Source organism: Myodes glareolus, chromosome 2 (genome assembly GCF_982192425.1).
Source record: "Myodes glareolus chromosome 2, mMyoGla1.1, whole genome shotgun sequence".
In the NCBI taxonomy this organism is placed as follows: domain Eukaryota; kingdom Metazoa; phylum Chordata; class Mammalia; order Rodentia; family Cricetidae; genus Myodes; species Myodes glareolus.
Window position 1 is genome coordinate 35,769,832 of NC_142027.1, and position 21,207 is coordinate 35,791,038.

Here is a 21,207-nt window from a genome sequence, read left to right on the forward strand (position 1 = left end):
CAAAACACTAGGTGGGAAGACTTCAAGTTTGGCCTTCCACCCCAAGATTTTTTTTTTTTTTGTCACATTGATTTAATACGTAGATGTGCAAAAACGTAGGCCTCCTTATTATTCAAATTTAAGAGAGTTGTATTCGGGTTGGTGGAATATTGGTGACTGAGACAATGTAACAAATATATAGGGAACTAATATGAAGAAAATGTCCAGAGAAATCTAGAGCTGAAATTTGTTGAAGAGGCTTGGAACCAAAAGAAAGTACAAGCATTGACTTCCTTGTCCCACCACCATGGCCGCAGTTGAAGCCAGCTATACGTCCTTTTTGCTATATTCTACCTAATACTTGGAAAATCTGGCACATACAGTGCTTCTCATAGACTATGGATTGGCATACTGCCTAGTTTTATATTAAGTTGACACAGCTACAGTCTTCCAAGAGGAGGAACCTCCATTGAGAAAATGCCTGATAAGATCGGGTTATAGACCAGTCTGTAGAGCATTTTCTTAATTAGTGATTGATGGGGAAAGACTTAACCTATTGTGAGGGAACCACCCCTGGGCTGGTGGTAATGGGTTTTATAAGAAAGCAGGTTGAGCAGGCCAGTAGCAGCACTCCATGGCCTCTGCATCAGGTCCTGCCTCCAGCTTCCTGTACTGTTTGAGTTCCTTTTCTTTCATGATGAATAGTGATGTGGATGTGTCAGCCAGGCTGACACAATTTGCTTTGATCATGGGATTTTTATTACAATAGTAGCCCTGACTAAGACAACTGGACTTTTAGTTCAGGGATCTTCTGGCCTTTTTTTTTTTTTTTTTTTTTTTTTTTTTTTAACTGTGGACTATTTTGCTGTAGTGTAATAGCAGGGTGTATGGTTAAAAACTTTTTGTTAAAATGACTAAATAAAAATGTTCAAGTAGTCCACTAAATTGTTACATTAAGTGTTACATTAAGATATTCTATTAGTGTCTAAAAGTTCATATTTCATGTGTCTTAAAAACTAAAATGCCAAACTACAGGAAAAAAAACATGTGCAATTTATTAAGCTACTTTGTGAACAATAGCAGGTCTGGAGATATTCTGTGGTCTTCCCAGAGGTGATGTTTTTCTGCCAGAGGATCTGTTTGCCTGTCCTTACTAAATTATGAAAGAGGATGTAAAGGCCTGCTTTAACATACAATTATAGCCTGATGCATTTAATCCCCACAGTTGGAAGGCAGAGGTAGGAGGATCTGTGAGTTCCTGGTCTACTTAGTTCCAGGACAGCCAGGACTATGTAGAGATAGCCTGTCTCCAGAAACTAAAATAAAATAATAACAGTAATTAAGTAGTTTGAAGCTGTGCATTGACAAAAGAGCTCTTGGCTTGAGTAGGTCATCAAAATGAATAAAAACCATACCATAATATTAGTCTTTTATAAGTGTAAGTGACATTTTCTTCACTTTTTTGGTGCTAGGGACTAAGCTCAGACTCTACCACAGCAACAGCCCTTGCAGTGATTGACATTAGCCTTTTGTAGCAGAAGGGGAGGGTGCAGTTTTTCCAAAGCTGGATTTTTTCCAGTGTTTTGATGTGTTCATGAATCTTTCCAAAGTACGCGCGAGTCTGTAGGTATTCCACATTAGGAAACTTTTCTAGAATTACTGTTTTCCTGATTGCTCCCCAATGTTAAAACTTCAGACATTGTCTAGTTCTTAAGTCAATGGACCAAACCTAATGAATGAAAGTGTATCTCTAGGAAATATATTTTAACTTATAGACTTTTTTTTTCAAAAGATGTTAGGATTAGATCCACAGAAATACTGTCAAGTGGGCCATAAAAATATCTACAAGTTGTACCACTCTGATGAAGTGATTGACAGCATGCTCTGGAATAAGAATCTCAATCTGTTAGCCTCATCCTAAGATGAAGTTGGTTATTAGTGAGTATATTTTGGGAAATCTAATGAATGGTTTCCAGGAACACTAGCATTTCTTTCTGTGTAGTCTATTTATGGGACTCAAACTATTCCCTTCCTCTGCTTCTACAACCCTTCCCATAACCTTAGTTTCTACTCAGTTTGGATAGAGATAGCATAGTTGCAGTGCTGGAAAATTGGATCTGGGTTCTCTTTAAGTAAGTTTAATATATATTAATTGTCTATTATTTATCAGTTACTGGGTCAAGTGTAAAATGTCAATAGCTTGTTTGGGTAAGGATGTTGAGTTTAAATCTCACTATTGAAGTTTAGATTGCCCTTAGGTTTCTTTAGGTTGAAAGATTTTGATAGACCCTTTTCTATAATCTTAAAGAAAAAATTAATTGAAAATTTGAATAGTCATGAGGACGTATGCAATATAGATTAAATATAAATACAGAAATAAGCTAATTTGACATTGTTTAGATTTTAAAGGAAAATTTCCTAATTATGAGAATTTGTCAAATGTGCTAGCCTCATTTTGTTAGTGAACCTTTCCAGTAGTTCAATTCCTTTAGTACTTCAATTATATGTTAAAATTGTCATATTTATCTTAAGTTTACTGTGATCTTTGAAGCCAGAATTTCAGCAGTATGTATGTTACATCATGAAATTACTGCCCTAGAATTTTCAGTTGTCCATCAATATTGTATCTCCCTTATTGTCCTTTTAGACATTCAGTGAGGCGCTGGTCATTTTCATCTTTAGTTTATAGACACTAAACAAGGCCGAAATTATATTTGACTTGTTAAGCTTCAAAACTGAAAGACAAATTGCCCACTACCAAGTCCACCACCTGTCTGGTGAGCAGCTCTCTTCACAGTGTACTGGGGAAGGCTCGGTGTGTAGTTGAGTTGAATGAGTTCTTGCCTCACATGCAGGAGGCCTAGGGTGATCACCACCAAGCATTAACCTTGTATGGCTGTGTCCACCTGTCGTGCCAGCACCAGGAAGGCAGTACTAAGACCAGACCGCTCACGGTCATCTTGGTCTATATAGGAGTTTTATGCCAGCCTGGGATACATGAGGCACCCTTCCCCAAGGAAAAATTACTGAGGAAGGTTATTGCTGAAACATTTAGTTTATAAATCGTACGCTCTCCTCCAGCTCTTATCTTCATCTCTATTAATGATTACTCTTACATAATTTATAGTCTTAAGTTGCTTTTGTCTCCCTAAGTTGTACGTTGCTAGAGCTGGGTTTTTTTGTTTTGTTTGTTTTACTTTGCAATCAATCCTCTTCCCACAGTTTCTTGTACAAGATAAGCATTAGAGAAATTCAGAGTACTAATTATTTGACAGTTTACCTTCCTGTGTACACTGAATATTAATTTACTCTGGCTGACCACCAATATTGTAGTAGCAATAGATGATCTTACAACCTAGATTTTTTTTTTTTATTTGAGTCATGATCTGTTTGGCCCTGACTGTCCTGAAACTCACAGTGTAGACTGTGCTAGCCTCATTTTAAGAGATCTGCCTGCCTCTGCCTCCTGAGTCCTGGTATTAAAGGTATGTGCCACTGTACCTGACTGGAATCTGGATATAAACTCAGACATTCAAAGATAAGAGCTGTAAAATAACTATTGCATCTTTATATTGCGTATAGACGATTAATGTTTAACCCTTTTTGACTAGTCATCCTCAGAATGAATATTGCCATTTGCTTATTGTCATATTTCAAAAGCAAAGATGCCTTTATATTTTAAAGAATGTTTTCCATGTGTTGGTTGTTTTTACTCTTTTTGTTCCTTACTCTTTAAGGGCCCATCTAGCTCCCAAATAAATAACACACAGTGTCTTATTCTTTCTTATGAATGCCTGGCCTTAGCTTGGCTTGTGTGTGTGTTTCTTTTTTCCTTTTCTTTTTGCCAACTTTTTCTTAATTTAAATTATCTTGTCTACCTTTTGTCTCTAGACTTTTACCTTTCTCTATTTCTGTGTATCCTTTTTTCTTATTCTGTGTCTGACTGGGTGGCTTGCCCCTTTTTCATTCCTTGATCTCTTCCTTGCTCTCTTCACAGATTTCACCTCCTCTTTTATTCTCTCTGCCTGCCAGCCCCACCTGTCCTTTCTCCTGCCATGTAATGGGCTGTTCAGCTTTTTATTAGACCAATAAGATGTTTTAACAGGCAAAGTAACACAGCTTTACAGAGTTAAACAAATGCAACATAAAAGAATGCAACACATCTTTGCAACATTAAACAAACATTCCATAATGTAAACCAATTTAACACATAAGATACTATTCTACAGCATCCATGTATTTGTGCATTTTATGTATGTGTATATGTGGGTGTTTGTGCAGCCTGGTTGGCATGCAGAGAGATCAGGCAGCTTGTGGAAATGAGTTCTCTGCTTGTGCTTTTACCTGCTGAACCATCTTTCCAGCTCTTTTTTTTTTCCTGTAAAGATTTCTTAAACTTGTTTTAAGAGTTATGGATACATTGAAACACTCTGGTGTTTTGAGTGGCTGGTTCATTTTTGTCTATGAGTACTTAGATGCGTTTTCTTTCTTCCATGGAGGTCCTCCAATGGCTCTCATCAGCACGTCTTTTTGGCTTAGTATGAGCAATTCTTTTATTTGTTGTAAATTTTCGAAATATCCTTTCTACAGGATGTTAAGTTAGGATTACAGTTGTTTCTTTTACGTTCTGTTTCTGTTAAATTGTACAGAGATTAGTATTTTAACAATTTTTGTTTTTTTATTCCTGGAAGTGGTGATTGAACCCAGAGTCTCAGGGACACTAGGTAAACATATCACCACCGAGCTCCCCCTGCACCTACCTCCATTTCAAAATTTATTTTGAGATGGTTGGAGGCTGGCCACCTTGCCTCAACCTCTTGGGTTTTACATGGTTTGTACCATAGTGCTTGTTACAACAGATACTTGTTAAAATTAAAAGTAAGTAATTTCAAACTATGTTTTATTTAGACTCTACTGCATTTCCAGACTTTGCCTGTCTGTTCAAGACAGGGCCTAGTGTAGTGTGTGTGCGCACGTGTATTTATATTTGCTAAATGGATAAAGGCAAAGTTATCCAGTGAACTATACTTATTCAATTTATTAGTTGCTTAGTTTATTTTGAGAATAATTGTCACATATTCTAGGCTAGCCTCCTTGTCTTCCAGTCTGTTTCTTCCCAGTGATGATGATGTACACGTATGCCACTGGAGCCAAGGAACAATATTCTGATTGCTAGAATAGTTAAGATCATAATTGCACTTTTGTAAAAGGCTTAAGAAATCAAAGCTTCAATATTTAAATCGCATTCAAATTTACATTTCATATTATTGTTATGAAGGTCATTATTTGGCCATTATTTTAGTTTTGGTTTTAAATTATAGTGGTGTGGGAGAATTGTCTGTATTCTGTCAATCATGTTTTAAATAAACGCTGATTGACCAGGCAGGAAGTATAGGCAGGACAACCAGACAGGAAGTAGAGGCGGGACAATGAGAACAGGAGTATTCTGGGAAGCAGGAAGCTCCCTCTGCAGTTCTTCCCAGATCACCGAAGAAGCAAGATGTGAGTTGTCCCATTGAGAAAGGTACCAAGCCATGTGGCTAACATAGATAAGAATAATGGGTTAACATAAGCTACAAGAACTAATAAGTAGCCTGAGCTAATGGACCCATCAGTTTTATAACTTACGGAGATCTCTGTGATTTTCTTTGGGGCTTGCCGGTTGTGGGGAACTGGGCAGGACATAAACCCCAACAAGCAGGCCCCTTCTTACTACAAGCTATAAAGCAAATGCTTATTTATTTGTCATTTTCAATCTACTACCTTATCTTGAAATATTTTGTTTGTATTTTTGTTATTATTAGTGTGTGACAAGTATGTGAATTCATTGTGTATATTCATGCATATGCGTGTGCATGACACAGTATGTGTGGAGGTCACAGGAAAACCTGTGAGAGTTTAGAGTTTTTGGTCTTCTCCTTCTGTCTTGGGTTCTAGGGATTGGAATCGGGTTGTCAAGGCTGCACAATAAGCACCTACAGCTACAGAGCCATCTCACTGAACCCTTGGTTTGATGTAGTTTATTTAAACTCTAATCTGGAACTTCTTCTCATGGAAGATAAACAAGGTGAAACAGCTTCTCTTTCCCATGCTTTTGACCACTTTTGGTCTTGGTACTGTTACCACATAGGAGTGGAAATTCAGTTCCCTCACTTTCTCACAAATACTGCTCATTGAAAACACAATTCTTCAAATAAAAACTAAGGTATACATTTTTAAGTATATGTGTGGGTAGTAATTTATTTATGTATAAAGATGAGAAAAGCCTGAAAATATTTGATACTAGGAATTCAGTTTTATTGTAGTATATGCCATACTTTTAAAGAAGAAGTTTATAATAAAACTCTTGTAATGGACAAGAGTTTAGGAAAAAAAAAATATTGGCAAAGTGTGATGGTGCATGCCTTCAACCCCAGCACTTGGGAAGCACAGGCTGTTGGAATTCTGTGAGTTTCAATCCAGCTCATCTGGATAGTGAGTCCCAGGACAGCCAGGGCTATATACAGAGACTGTGTCTCAATAAGAAAATACTAAGAAAGAAAAAGAAAAACATTGATCTTAACACACCAGTGTTCGCTCTTAAACCTTTTGATTTAATTTGATAAGTATTTGTTGAGCACTTGGTAGATGTAAGCTTTCTTCTAATTTCTTATGGAAGGTCATTTTTGCTATATTAATAGTTTATGTTACCACAGAGTGCTTCTTGTGAAGTCTCCTTGATACTCTTACTACCTAAACTATATTTTATACTTATATGAAACTGGGTTGAGTCCTAGCCAGGACTCCTTCAGTGCTGCTGGAGGAATGGTGATCCTCTGGTCTGTTAGCTTGGAAATTCCCCAGGAACAAATGCAAAGAATGCTTCCCAACCCATTTACATTTAGTTTACAGATTTTGCATGAAATTAATATTTTTCAAATTTTCAATGAAAAGGATTTCCATAAAACTTTACTGTTTAGAACTTTAATAATTTTAATAACTGAATTGGGTGTAATGGTACACATCTTTAATCCTAGCATTCAGGAGACAGGCAGGTGGATGGATCTCTGAGTTCAAGGCTAGCCTGGTCTACATGGTGAGTTTCAGGACAGCCAGATCTACATAGTGAGACCCTATCTTGAAAAAAAAAAAGATTTAAAAAAGTTATATAACAATACTCATCTCACAAGTTATATTTATAGAAAACAGAATTGGTTCTTGAAGCACATTTGTGCAGAGGCGGAAGAACATCACCTGTTGTTGCATAGGACCTGTATTCAATTCCCAGCACCCACATGGCAGCTCACAAACATCTGGAACTATAGTTCCAGGGGCTCTGATACCATATTCTGGCCTATGTACATGGTATGCATATATGTAGGCAAAACTCATACAGGTAAAAAATAAAAATAGATCTTAAAAAAAAATCATGTATACTCTTAAATGTGATTAAGAGTATTGTTGTCCCGGCACTTTTCTGTGAATTCCCACACCCGATTCAGGCGCGCGCTTTCCCGAACGGAGTCCACGAGAATGGACAATTGTCCTAAGGGTTGAAACACAAAGACACAAGAGGCCTGCTCATTCACCAAGGAGTAAATGGCAACTTTATTAAACTCAAGTCGGGTATATATAGTAGTGGGCAAGGGGGCAAAAGGGCACGGCCCCCTCCCATCAGGAGCAGTGGAAGAAGATGACAGGTGCCCAGCACCCCAGGTGCCTGAGACCCGAAGCAGCTGCAGGAGGCAGGCGTGGCAGGCGTATAGGGCCCGCGGCTGGAACCTTGTTTACAGGTGGAATAACCATAACAAAAGAGAGCCAAGTTCTTTCTAAGCAGAAAAACCAGGGAGCCAGAGATCAAATGGCCCTGCAAATCACCAGGAACAAAAGGGAAAAAGACCTGGGTACCTACAGAGTATACATGATTGTTGCTGTTATTTTGATTTGGGCTTTTTCTGTTTGTTTGTTTTGTTGTTATTTTCCAGGACCAGGTTTCCCTGTGTAGCTCTGGCTGTCCTGGAACTTGCTCTGTAGACCAGGATGGCCTGGGGCCTCAACTCACAGATCTATATACCTCTACCTCCCAAGCTGGGACTAAAGGTCTGTGCCCAAATAGTGTTTGAATTTTTATTTGCGGTGGCTAATACCCAGAAAATATAAAAAGCTTTATACTAGAACCAAAAAAAAGTGTTGTCTTTAACATTTAACAAAAATGTATTAAGTCTATTGTTGAAGGAATGGCGGCCTGTCTGGCTAGCTTTACCCGAAATAATTACACGGAAACTGTATTCTTTTAAACATTGCCTGGCCCGTTATCTGTAGCCTCTTATTGGCTAGCTCTCACATATTGATTCAACCCATTTCTAATAATCTATATGTCACCACAAGGTCGTGGCTTACCGGGAAAGATTCGGCATGTCTGACCTGGCGGCTTCATGATAGGCAGCTCTCTTACTCCTCCTGACTCTGCTTCTTTCTCCCAACATTCTGTTCAGTCTGCTTCATCTATCTAAATCCTGCCCTATCAAAAGCCAAGACAGTCTCTTTATTAGCCAATGAAAGTAACACATAGACAGATGACCCTCCTCCATCAGTCTATAAACAATATATATGTATATATATATATATATATATGTAAAATGTTCTCTAATTGTAAATGCTGAAAGTGTTTTGCTAAGCTTTTTTTCATGCTTTTGCATATGCTTATATTTCTGTGTTTTTAATCAAGAAAAGTGCAAAGTGGTTTGACAGAAACCAAATGCAAAACAGTTGCAGGAAATTACTTCTGTTGGTTTGATCTAGAATCTTTTGAAGTGTGAAAGCAATACACGGAAGTGTCTCTTTTCCACTGCTCTAGATTCATATGTACGCTGGGAGCATTGCATTGTGTAACTTATTCCTGTAAGTGGCATGCTGTAAGTGGTGGAAAGATTGTGTGAATTCAGAAAAACCATGTGTGTGCCATGCCAGAGATCCTAAGTAAGTGTTTTCAATCAACTGAAGCAAAGGAGGACATTGATTACCATCTGAAATGATTATTCAGCCTGAAATTCTTTTATTATTGATTCAAAGTATAAAACATGTCAAATGGCTATATTATGTCACCAGAAATTCATATTGTCATTTCGTTTTCTTTAATAGAATCTTTTTGGCAATTTCATATGTGTAAACAAAGGATCTTCATGATGTCTACCCCAACTCTCCTCCCCTAAGCTCCTCTGCTATGCCTCCCCCCAAACAATCCCAATATATATCCTTCCCCCACCATGTCTTCTACTCCCCGTTTTTATAAGTCATAGTCCAGCTAGCAGTGTTTGTTGAAATGTTGACTGATCTTGTTGGCTTGATCTTGTGCAGGCAGCCATAGCTGCAGTGAGTTCATGAGCAAACTGGCCATGTCACGTCTAGATGACAACATTTCACATCATTCTTCCCCATCCTCCAGTAACATTTTGTTTAAAGCATATTGACTTTGGTAAGTGAATTTCATTAGACAATTGTTTCCTGTGGTAGATAATACTTTGTTCACCATGCCATATAGATGAAACAACAGTTAGAAATTTTAGTAAATCATAAGGTGCTTGCTAGAAGCTTACACAGTTCAAATATGAGAGAAACAGAAACTATTGGAAATGTTTTGTCAGCAAGAAAATTGCTGAGGCTAAATGTGACTCAACATTAGAGTTCTCGCTTTTCTCGTGACTGAGACTTTATTTTTGTGATAATTCACACCATCTATCCTAGTTTGGGGGGAATTTGATGGTCTCCATGGGCACAAGGCATGCATGTGGTACACAGACATACATGCAGACAAGCATTCATACACATAAAAATAAACTTAGTGACTGTGAAACAGCAGTCCTTACTTGTGTTTTTGAAGTTACTCAATTTTCAAACAAAATTCATGACATGAAACATTATTTGTGTAGTGTATTACATGTATGAATAAAAAGGCCTTAATTTCCTGTTCTACTTTTCTCTGAAAACCCAGAAATATAGAAAATGACTATTCTAGGAAATAAGTTTGGTGTAGACTGAAGTAGCCCATCATGCTTAGACCATGCCATTTTCTGTGATGTCGTAATGCAAAGTTGAGCAACCTTGAAAGTAGCAGGTAAGTAAAGACACTAGAGACAAACTAGCCAACACGTCCTTTCTGAAAACTGCTAACTGAATATGTAAGGTCAGCATGGTGGCTCGTTGTTGAAGGAAATAGATGGAAATTTGGATTTCTTGAATTATGGTATAATGCTGGAGAAAAGAATGGGAAGGAAGTCACACTTTCCTGTCCCACACAGCCTGTTTATAGAGAGAAGGGGTTCACATGAGGGTTTGGGATCAGAAAACCTTTCTCTGAGATAGTCTGTTTAGTGAAGGATTTTTATGTACTATTAGGTACCTTGCATATATGGCACAAAGCATTGCCTTGAAGGGCTACTTATTTTAAGATTGTGAAGTCATGTCACTGTACAGATGGTTCAGTTCTACAGAACTGCTTATCTCTTCACCATCATCTTGGTGTTTTGCGTACTGCAGAAACTGGTGAGTGGGTCTTAGCTCAAACCACATCCAAATACTGTGGCTGCGATGAAAGCCTTTCTTTCTGGAGTTGACTGAAAGGCAGATTGCAAGCCCATCTGAGATCATTCGTGGGCAGATTTGTTTCTTTTCCTATACTTAGGTGACAAGATTATTGAACAAGAAAGTTTATAGTTTAGAAGATCAAGCCTCACAGATTATTCTTGTCAGGACTTGACCATAATCCTAAATTTTCTTTAGGTCCCATAAGATTATAGTACACCTAAGCATCTGGAAGTAGCCTAGAAAATTATGCTCATATTCCCTAAAAATAGATTATAGATATTTTTTATTGAGCTCTACATTTTTCTCTGCTCCTCTTCCTGCTTCTCCCCTCCCCTCTTCAGTCCTCCCCCAAGGTCCTTATGCTCCCAATTTACTCAGGAGATCTTGTCTTTTTCTACTTCCCAAGTAGATTAGATCTATGTAAGTCCTCATTGTTATCTAAGTTCTCTGGGATTGTAGGCTGGTTTTCTTTGCTTTATGTTTTAAAACCACCTATGAGTGAATACATGTGATAATTGTCTTTCTGTGTCTGGGTTATCTCACTCAAAATGATGTTTTCTAACTCCATTTTCCTGCAAAATTCAAGATGTTATTTTTTTCTGCTGTGTAGTACTCCAATGTGTAAATATACCACATTTCCTTATTCATTCTTTGGTTGAGGGGCATTTAGGTTATTTTTAAGTTTTGGCTGTGACAAACAAAGCTGCTATGCACATAGTTGAGCACATGTCCTTGTGGGACCATTGAGCATCCTTTGGATATATACCCCAAAGTGGCATTGCTGGGTCTTGAGGAAGGTTGTTTCCTAATTTTCTGAGAAATCGCCCCACTGACATCCAAAGGAATTGTACCAGCTTGCTCTCCCACCAGCAATGCAGGAGTGTTCCCTTTTCCCCACAACCTTTCCAGTATAAGTTGTCATCAGTGTTTTTGATCTTGGTCATTCTTACAGGTATAAGATTTCAGAATCTCAGAGTTGTTTTGATTTGCATTTCTCTGATGACTAAAGTTGTTGAACATTTCCTTACATGTCTTTCAGCCATTTTAGATTCCTCTGTTGAGAGTTTTCTGTTTAGGTCTGTACTACATTTTCTTTATTGCCTTATTTGTTCTTTTTTTTTTAAGATTTATTTATTTTGTTTACAGTGTTCTGTCTGCATGTATGCCTGCAGGCCAGAAGAGGGCACCAGATTTCATTACAGATGGTTGTGAGCCACCATGTGGTTGCTGGGAATTGAACTCAGGACCTCTGGAAGAACAATCAGTGCTCTTAGCCTCTGAGCCATCTCTCCAGCCCCAGCTTATTTGTTCTTTTGGTGACCAATTTCTTGAATTCTTTGTATATTTTGGAGATCAGACCTCTGTCTGATATGGGGTTAGTGAAGAACTTTTCCCATTCTGTAAGTTGTCATTTTGTCTTGTTGACTGTGTCCTTTGCTTTACAGAGGCTTTTCAGTTTCAGGAGGTCCCATTTATTAATTGTTTCTCTCTCTGTTCTACTGGGGTTATATTTAGGAAGTGGTCTCCTTTGCCAATGCATTTAAGTGTACTTCCTAATTTCTCTTCTGTAAGATTCGGTGTGGCTGGCTTTATGTTGAAGTCTTTGATCCATTTGGATTTGAGTTTTATGCATGGTGATAGATATGGGTCATTCTTCTACATGTTAATATCCAGTTATACCAGCACCATTTGTTAAATATGCTTTCTTTTTTCCATTTGATATTTTTGATTCTTTGTCAAAAATCAGGTGTTCAAAGGAGTATGGATTAATATCCAGGTCTTCGATTCAGTTGCATTGGTCCTCATGTTTCTTCTTATGCCAATACCAGGCTGTTTTCAGTACTGTAGCTCTGTAGTAGAGTTTGAAGTCAGGGCTTGTGATGCCTCCAGAAGTTACTTTATTGTACAGGATTGTTTTGGCTATCCTGGTTTTTTTTTTCCTTTTCCATATGAAGTTGAGTATTGTTCTTTTGAGGTCTATGAAGAATTTTGCTGGGATTTTGATGGGCATTGCATTGAATCTGTAGATTGCTTTTGGTAAAATTGCATTTTTTACTATATTAATTCTGCCAACCCAAGAGCATGGGAGATCTTTCCACTTTGTGGCATCTTTTTCAAGTTTTTTCTTCAAAGATTTAAAGTTCTTATCATACAAATCTTTTACTTGTTTGGTTAGAGTTACACAGAGATATTTTATGCTATTTGTGGCTACTGTGAAGGATGTTGTATCTTTGATTTCATTCCCAGCCCTTTTATCATCTGTGTACAGAAGGGCTACTGATTTTTTTTTTGAGTTAATCTGGTATCCTGCTACAACACTGAAAGTGATTATGAGTTGTAGATGTTCCTTGGTAGAATTTTTGGGATCGCTTATGTAAATTATCGTATCATCAGCAAATACTGAGAGTTTGACTTCTTCTTTTCCATTTTGTATCCTCTTGATCTTCTTTTGTTGTCTTATTGCTCTAGCTAGAACCTCAACAACTATATTGAATAGATATGGAGAGAGTGGACAACCTTGTTTTGTTCCTGATTTTTTTGTGGGATTCCTTTGAGTTTCTCTCCATTTAGTTTGATGTTGGCTGTTGGCTTGCTTTATATTGCCTTTATTATGTTTAGGTATGTTCCTTGTATCTTTTCTCTCTCTAAGATCTTTATCATGAAGGGATATTATATTTTGTTGAAAGCTTTTTCAGCATCTAATGAGATGATCATGTGGTTTTTATTCTTCAGTTTGTTTATATGGTGGATTATGTTGAAAGATTTTTGTATGTTATACCATCTCTGCATCTCTCAGATGAAGCGGACTTGATCATGGTGGATGATGGTTCTGATGTGTTTTTAGATTCGATTTGCCAGTATTTTATTTAGTATTTTTGCATCAGTGTTCATGAGTAAGATTGGTTTGTAATTCTCTTTCTTAGTAATGTCTTCTATGATTTGTGTATCAGGGTAATTGTAGCCTCATAAAAACAATTTGCCAATGTTCCTTCTGTTTCTATTGGGTGGAATAATTTGAGGAGTATTGGTATTAGTTCTTCTTTGAAAGTCTTGTACAATTCTGAGCTGAAACCATCTGGTCCTGGACTTTGTTTGTTTGTTTGTTTGTTTGGGAGACCTGATGACTGTTTCTATTTCTTCAGCAGTTATAGGTCTATTTAATTTGCTTATCTGGTCTTGATTTAATTTTCATAAGTGATATTTATCCAGAAAGTTATCTATTTCCTTTAAGTTTTCAAATATTGTGGAATACAAGTTTTTGAAATATGACCTGATGATTCTCTGTATTTCCTTCATGTTTGTTGTTATGTCCCCCTTTCATTTCTGATTTTTTTTAATTTTGATATTCTCTCTCTGTCTTTAGTTTGGATAAAGGTTTGTCGGTTTTGTTGATTTTCTCAAAAAAACCAACTCTTTGTCTCATTGATTCATTGTATTGTTTTCTTTGTTTCTATTTTGTTGATTCCAGCCCTCAATTTCATTATTCCTGCTGTCTAGTTCTCTTAAGTGAGTTTGCTTCTTTTTGTTCTACAGTTTTCAAATATTCTGTTAATTCAATAGTGTGGGATTTTTCCAGCTTCTTTATGTAGGCGTTTGGTGCTATGAACTTTCCTCTTAACACTGCTTTTTGATTTCATTGTGTCCCATAAATTTGGGTATGTTGTGTGGTCATTTTAATTGAATTTTAGGAAGTCTTTAATTTCTCCCTTTATTTCTTCTTTGTCCCATTGATATTTCAGCTGAGTATAGTTTCATTTCCATGTGTTTGTGGGTTTTCTGGAATTACTATTGTTGTTGACTTCTAGTTTGAAACCATGGTGATCTGATAAGGTACATTGGGTTATTCCAATTTTTTTTATATTTGATGAGGTTTGTTTTGTTACTGAGTATGGGGTCAATTTTTGAGAAGGTTCCATGAGGTGCTGAGAAGAAGGTATATTCTTTTCTATTCAGATGGAATATTTTATAGATGTCTGTTAAGTCTATTTGAGTCATAACATCTGTTAGTTCTCTTATTTATCTGGTCATTTTTTTCTGACTGAACTGTCCAGTGGTGAGATTGGAGTGTTGAACTCTCCCACTATTAGTGTGTGGGGTTTAATGTATGATTTAAGCTTTAGAAGTGTTTCTTTTACATATGAGAATGTCCTTGTATTTGGGGCATAGATGTTCAGTATTGAGATTTCCTCTTGATGGATTTTTCCTGTGACAAATATGAAATGATCTTCTTTGTCTCTTTTGACTGATTTTTAGCTTGAAGTCTTTTTTGTTAAAGATTAGGATAGCTACACCTGCTTATTTCTTTGGTCCATTTTATTTGAAAACATTTCCAAAACCCTTTACTCTGAGACGATGTCTGTCTTTGAGGTTGAGATGTGTTTCTTGTATGCAAAAGAATGGATTCTGTTTTCATATCCAATCTGTTAGCCTGTGCCTTTTTATAGGTGAGTTGAGTCCATTTACATTAAGGGATAACAATGACCAGTGATTCCTATCTCCTGTTAATTTAGTTTTTATTATTGATGATGTTTGTGTGCTTTTCCCTTCTTTAGGATTTGCTGCTATGAGACCATCAATTGTCTGTGTTTTTGTTGGTGTAGCCAACTTCTTTGGGTTGGAGTTTTCCTTCTAGTATTTTGTGCTGGGTTTGTGGCTAGGTATTGGTGAAATATAGTTTTGTCATGGAATATCTTGTTTTGTCCTTCTATGGTGATTGAAAGTTTTTCTGTGTACATTAGTCTGGGCTGGCATCCGTGGTCTCTTAATGTCTGAATAATGCTTGACCACAACCTTCTGGCTTTCATTGCCTCCAATGAGAAGTCAGGTGTAGTTCTGATCGGTCTACCTTTATATGTTACTTGGCCTTTTTCCTTTGCAGCTCTTAATATTTTTTCTTTTCTCTGTATGTTTAGTGTTTTGATTATTATGTGGCAATAGAACTTTTTTTGGATCCAATCTATTTGGTGTTCTGTAAGCTTCTTGTATCTTCATAGGCAAATCTTTCTTTAGATTGGGAAAGTTTTCTTCTATGATTTTGTTAAATATATGTTCTGTGCTTTTGAGTTGAACTTCTCCTTGTCTTATACTTATTATTCTCAGATTTTGCCTTTTCATGGTGTCCCATATTTCCTGGATATTTTGGGTTAAGCTTTTGTTAGATTTAATGCTTTCTTTAACTGATGAATCTATTTTCTCTATTGTATCTTCAGCGCTTGAGATTTCTCTCTTTTATCTCTTGTATTCTGCTGTTCATCCTTGCATTTGTAGTTTCTGATCATTTTCTCATGATTTCTCTTTCTATAATTGCCTCATCTTGTGTTTTCTTTATTGTGTCTATTTCAGTTTTCAAGTCCTGAATAATTTCTTTCATATGTTTGATTTCTTTTTCTTGGGTTTTTTTTTTTAACTGATTTGTTGATGTCTTCCAATTTTTTCTGTCCCTTTCTCCATTTCTTTAAGGGAATTTCTCATTTACTCTTTAAGAGTTTCAATTCTCATTTTCTCTGCAAGAGTTTCATTTCCTTGAAATTATTTTTTTTAGGTAATTTTCTTCTGCTTCATCCCTATTTAGTTGTTCAGGTCTTACTGTTGTAGGGTCTTTAGGTTTTACTGGTGTTGTGTTATGTTTTTTTTTTTTTTTTTTTTTTTTTTTTTAGTAAATTTTATTAAATTATAAAAGTTTCCATTTCCGCCCCCCCTCCCAACACCCTCCTACTCCCCCCACTCCCCCCCTCCTTCCCCTCCGTCCCCCAGGGCAGTCAGGGTTTCCTGCCCTGTGGGAAGCTCCAGCTCCCTCCCCTTCCCTCCAGGTCCAGGAAGGCGAGCGTCCAAACAGACTGGATCCCCAAAATCCAGCATATGCAGAGGAAACAGGTCCCAGTGACATTGCCAATGGCTTTTCAGAAAGACCCCGGGCCAGCCACAGTCAGAGAATCCGGCCAAATTCCGAGAATCTGGCTAGATCACGTCCTCGTTCAGTCCCAGTCCGACTGGCCCTGGTAAATTCTCATCAGATCCGTTCCCTTGTATCAGTGCTCTCTGGACAGAGGAGAGGGTGCCTGAATCGGCCGTGGCCCATGACCATACTGATGTATATTTTGCTTATCACCATAGATCCTTCCTCTGGCGAAGGACGGCTATGCAGTCGGAGGCCCACATTGGAGCAATGGATTGAGCCCCCCCGAGGTCCGGAGGGGGAGCGGAAGGAGGAGGAACATGAAAGACGAAATCAGTACTGCGAGGGATGTTATGTTTTTTCTTATCTTTTCTATTCATCTTTTCCTCTAATAGGTGTGGTTGGGGCTGGCTGAGATTCTGTTGAATAATCTTCTAGGTGCCAGTGAATCCAAAGCTCAGATGATTGTTCCTCATTGTACAGTCAATGCCACAGTTCTAGTTACCCTGTTGGTTACTCTGTGTTCCTGGAGATAGTTCAGTGCTTCTGTGGAGCTCTGCTTCCTTGGAGTTTGCTATCTCAGGTCTACTTTGGTTTAGGTTGCCAGCTTTGTCCTGTTTTTGTAAATCCTGATCTGGTCTGCAGAAGTCCTTGGCTTGGAGTTGGACCTGTTCGGTGGAGATCTTTGACTCTGGATCTGGTCGCTTGCTCAGTCCTGATCCACCAGCGTCCTAGGACTGGCTTGGCTCCCAGGACTGGATTTGTTCCTGGCTTCTGCTCCCGGTGGAGCTTGCTTCCTCAGGCCTTCTCTGTCCTAGGTAGCTGGTTCATCCTCACTCCTGTTCAGGTGGAGATCACTGATTCTGAGTCAGGTTGCTGGCTCAGTCTTGATCTGCCAGTGTCCCAGGATTGGGTTTGCTCCCTGGACTGGATTTGATCCTGGCTTCTGTTCCTGGTGGAGATTACTTCCTCAGGCCCTCTCTGTCCTAGGTAGCTGGTTCAGTCCTACTCCTGTGTAATTTGTTGCCCAAGGTGGAGTTCCTTTCCTCAGGTCTACTTTGGCCTAGGTTATTGGCTTTGACCTGTTTCTGTAAATCCTGGTCTGGATCCCCTCCTGCAGAAGTCCCTGGCTTGGAGTTCGACCTGCAAAGGTTTCTTGCTCCAGTCTCCTGCCTCAGAGTTTCCAGGCTCAGGTGCACCCAATACTGCAGAGGACCTGGTTCAGGCTTACCCCCTCAGAGGTCCCAGACTCATGCTTGGACCCACAGAGGTTCCAGGTTCAGGATATTTTATCTATATTTTATTATCACTACTTTTGCTATTTATGGGTATGAGGAAATTATAATACACTGTCTTTCCCCAGCACACCTGATAAATCTCTTATGACAGTATAGGTAATGGTTTTACCTCTAGTGGCAGCTCAGTGCACTAGCCTCTCCCTTGTTGTTGATGAGCCATTTCTACTGTTGTCTGAAAGATTAATGCCACATTGCCTAAGGAAATGCTAACATCCTCCAATGAGTCAGTTATCAAATCGAATCTGTCATTCTTTCAAAGTCTATATCTTCCATTTTTACTATCTTCCAGTGCGGGGGGCCATCCTGTCCCGCAGGAATGAACGCCACCAAAAACGAGAATTCCTTCTCTGGTCACATCTTTATTTGGAGCATTCCCTTGAGGAAAATTGGGGGAAGGGAAGATAGAGCAGGGACGAGAGAAAGCTTAGAGAGAGGAAGTAGGGTCCCGAGGCATCTGCTTTTAAACGGTGGAGCAGCTTGAACGCTGTCCTGATTGGTTAATGCCATTCTGCTGGTCTGAGCATGTGCAGGCAAGGGTGCAGGCAGGGTTGCTCAGCCCCACGTGGCTACCTCCAAACTGCAGGACTACCTGTGCCTCCAGGTGGCTCCCAACATCTCCCCCTAATTATTGTCTTTAAGAGCAATAAGGCAAAACTATTTTCCAATCTGGTCCCCACCTAGACGCAGCATGCCAAGGATATCTCTGCTCCCACCCATTCCTAAGGAAGGAAAAGGCAAAATAGAGTAAGAGATAAGAGGTTGCACAGGGTGTTGCTCAAGTCGATGGTGTGAAACAGCTGCTCTTGGCACCGCCCAGAAGGTCATCTCTGCTGCCTCCGCACGAATCTTCCACAGCAGGACACTCAGCATCCACTGGGTCGTCTTCTTTATCTCTCTGGTCGGTCTCGCTGGCATCCAGATGTATGTCAGCATTCCTAGAAAAACATAAACAAAACTCTCCTCCCAAATTAACATTTAAGAGTATTAAAAACTCTCAGTGTAAAAATTCAGCACAATCAGTACTGGAAGTAGGCTGGTTTTGAACTTAGAGATCTGTAGGTCTCTGCTTCAAAAAGCAAATCTTGTTTGCCTGTACCAGCAAAATTTTGAATTAAAAATTAAATGTATAGAATGCAAGAGAAATCCTTTCTCTGGGGGAAGCTGTCACTGGTAGTGTAGTCCCCCTCTATTGTTTAAAAACCAAAGCAGTTGTCATTGGGAATTGAACTCATAACCTTTGGAAGAGCAGGCAATGCCCTTAACCGCTGAGCCATCTCTCCAGCTCCCCTATTTAGATGGAAAAACCTCTAGGTAACATTGTTTATTTCATCCGTTGCCAGGGGCAATAGGTAATGATAACCAGGTTGACGCGCCTTTATTATGATAATTAGGACCAGTTCTTTGAGGGAGAATGGACGTCGATCATCTGGCTACTTCCTGCTGACAAAGGGGCGATGTTTGGGGGGATAAATGTTTTTATCTGACTGAATTTTTGGCGACAAATGTTTTTATCTGACTGAATTCTTGGCGACCTTGACTGAGGGCGGCAGCAGCGGACAGCGGCGGCTGCCACAGCTCCGCCTCTGAAGCCCATAATGGCGCGCTCCGCATGGCCCAAAGGCATGGCTCCGCCCCGGGCCGTGCGCGGGCTCGCCGTTTCACCTCAGGCAATGAACTCGCACCGCCGGCTGTGAGCCTTTTCCAAGCTCCGGCGAGGGGGGGCATCCGCCCACCCGTGGAGGGGCTTCTCCTGCCCGGTCCGCCCGCGCGCAGAGCCCCGTTCTCTGGGAACTCACCTCCCCGCTCGCCCATGTTGCTATGGAAACACAGTTTTTCCGCAGAGCCGATTCAGCTCCTCTCTGCTTTCTATGGCGCCGCTGCTCACCACGCAGCTTCCGCCTCAGTCAGGCGAGTCCGCTCAGGTGCTGAAAAAGTCCTCCAAAAACCATAGCCCCGCCAGAAGGCCGGGACATATAGCCTCTGATGACACACGGACTTTAGCCTGCCCGCGACCTGGCTATTCGCAAGCCTCTGAGGACTCCAGCAAATTTCCCGCCAGCAACTGGTTAGCATGGCCATGCCTCCCGAACGAGCTAGCACTGGAGAGTGCAATTTTGCGTCTCCCTCCTGAGTAGCTGGGATTACAGGTGTGCACCACCGTGCCTGGCCCACTTCCGTGTTTTTAATCAGGCATTACCGCTCAAAGGCGGGCCGGCTGCCGCCAGCACTCTCAGCACGATCAAGCAGCTTGTCTTTCTCAGTCAAAAAATTAAAGTTTTTTGTACGTGAGAGCCAGAGACTGAGCTCTCTTATCAAAATTAGGCGAAAATCACCTCCAAAAGCTCTGTGGCTCTTTAAGAACAGGGAAGGCAGTGATCAAGTTTGCCTCCCTACGAGACTGTTGCCTCCAGTCTCTATCAGCGAGTACGCACGGAGGAAGCCGCGGATCTCCCAACCGTAAACCTCGCTTTTTCTCAGCTCCACCTGCACTGAACTTAAGGGATTTTTCTTCCCCGTTGCTTTCTGTACCTTCTTTCAGATACCTTAACTTTGATTTTTTTTTGTATTTTCTTTTTCTATTTAGGCCTATCCTTTGAAATTCCTTTTTACATTTCTTTTCCTCCCCTTTCTGGGGATTTTAACCGACGTCACTCACCGCTCCATGTTCTCAGAGTTCTGAAATTCAAGGCTCTCTGTGCTGGTGTCTGATCTTGGCTTTTTCTCCCGGGCTTTCTCAGGGTCCCCCGGCGTAGTTGTCAGGGTCCCTCAGCGTCCCGGAGTTTCGAGCACCAGTTGCGGGGGGCCATCCTGTCCCGCAGGAATGAACGCCACCAAAAACGAGAATTCCTTCTCTGGTCACATCTTTATTTGGAGCATTCCCTTGAGGAAAATTGGGGGAAGGGAAGATAGAGCAGGGACGAGAGAAAGCTTAGAGAGAGGAAGTAGGGTCCCGAGGCATCTGCTTTTAAACGGTGGAGCAGCTTGAACGCTGTCCTGATTGGTTAATGCCATTCTGCTGGTCTGAGCATGTGCAGGCAAGGGTGCAGGCAGGGTTGCTCAGCCCCACGTGGCTACCTCCAAACTGCAGGACTACCTGTGCCTCCAGGTGGCTCCCAACATTCCAGATCCATAGCTGGAGTCAAGCCCTCCCAGATCAATAAAGGCCAGATACAAATTAAGACTCAGGAGCACAAGTATGCACAAAAATGTTGCTTGAGTCTTCTTTAAACAGTCATACTCTGGTGTGACCTGAATGAAGTACAGGACAGGATTTGCTCTCCTGGGTTTGGGTCTAATCTATTCCAATATTTATCCCTCTGAGAATGGAGATGTGATGTGGGAAGTCCTTTTATATGTGTGTTACTTTTATTGGTTAATGAATAAGAAGCTGCTTTTGGCCAGTGACTTAACAGAGTAAAACCAGGCAGGACATCCAAACAGGGATGTAAAGAGAGAGGAGGTGGAGTCAGG

General features: G+C 39.9%; 1 pseudogene; it reads right to left on the reverse strand.

Moving 5' to 3' along the window:
* Positions 1 to 19,391: 19,391 nt before the first annotated feature.
* Positions 19,392 to 19,581, reverse strand: LOC148122924 (Nuclear RNase P; annotated as a pseudogene).
* Between the last annotated feature and the right edge of the window lie 1,626 nt (positions 19,582 to 21,207).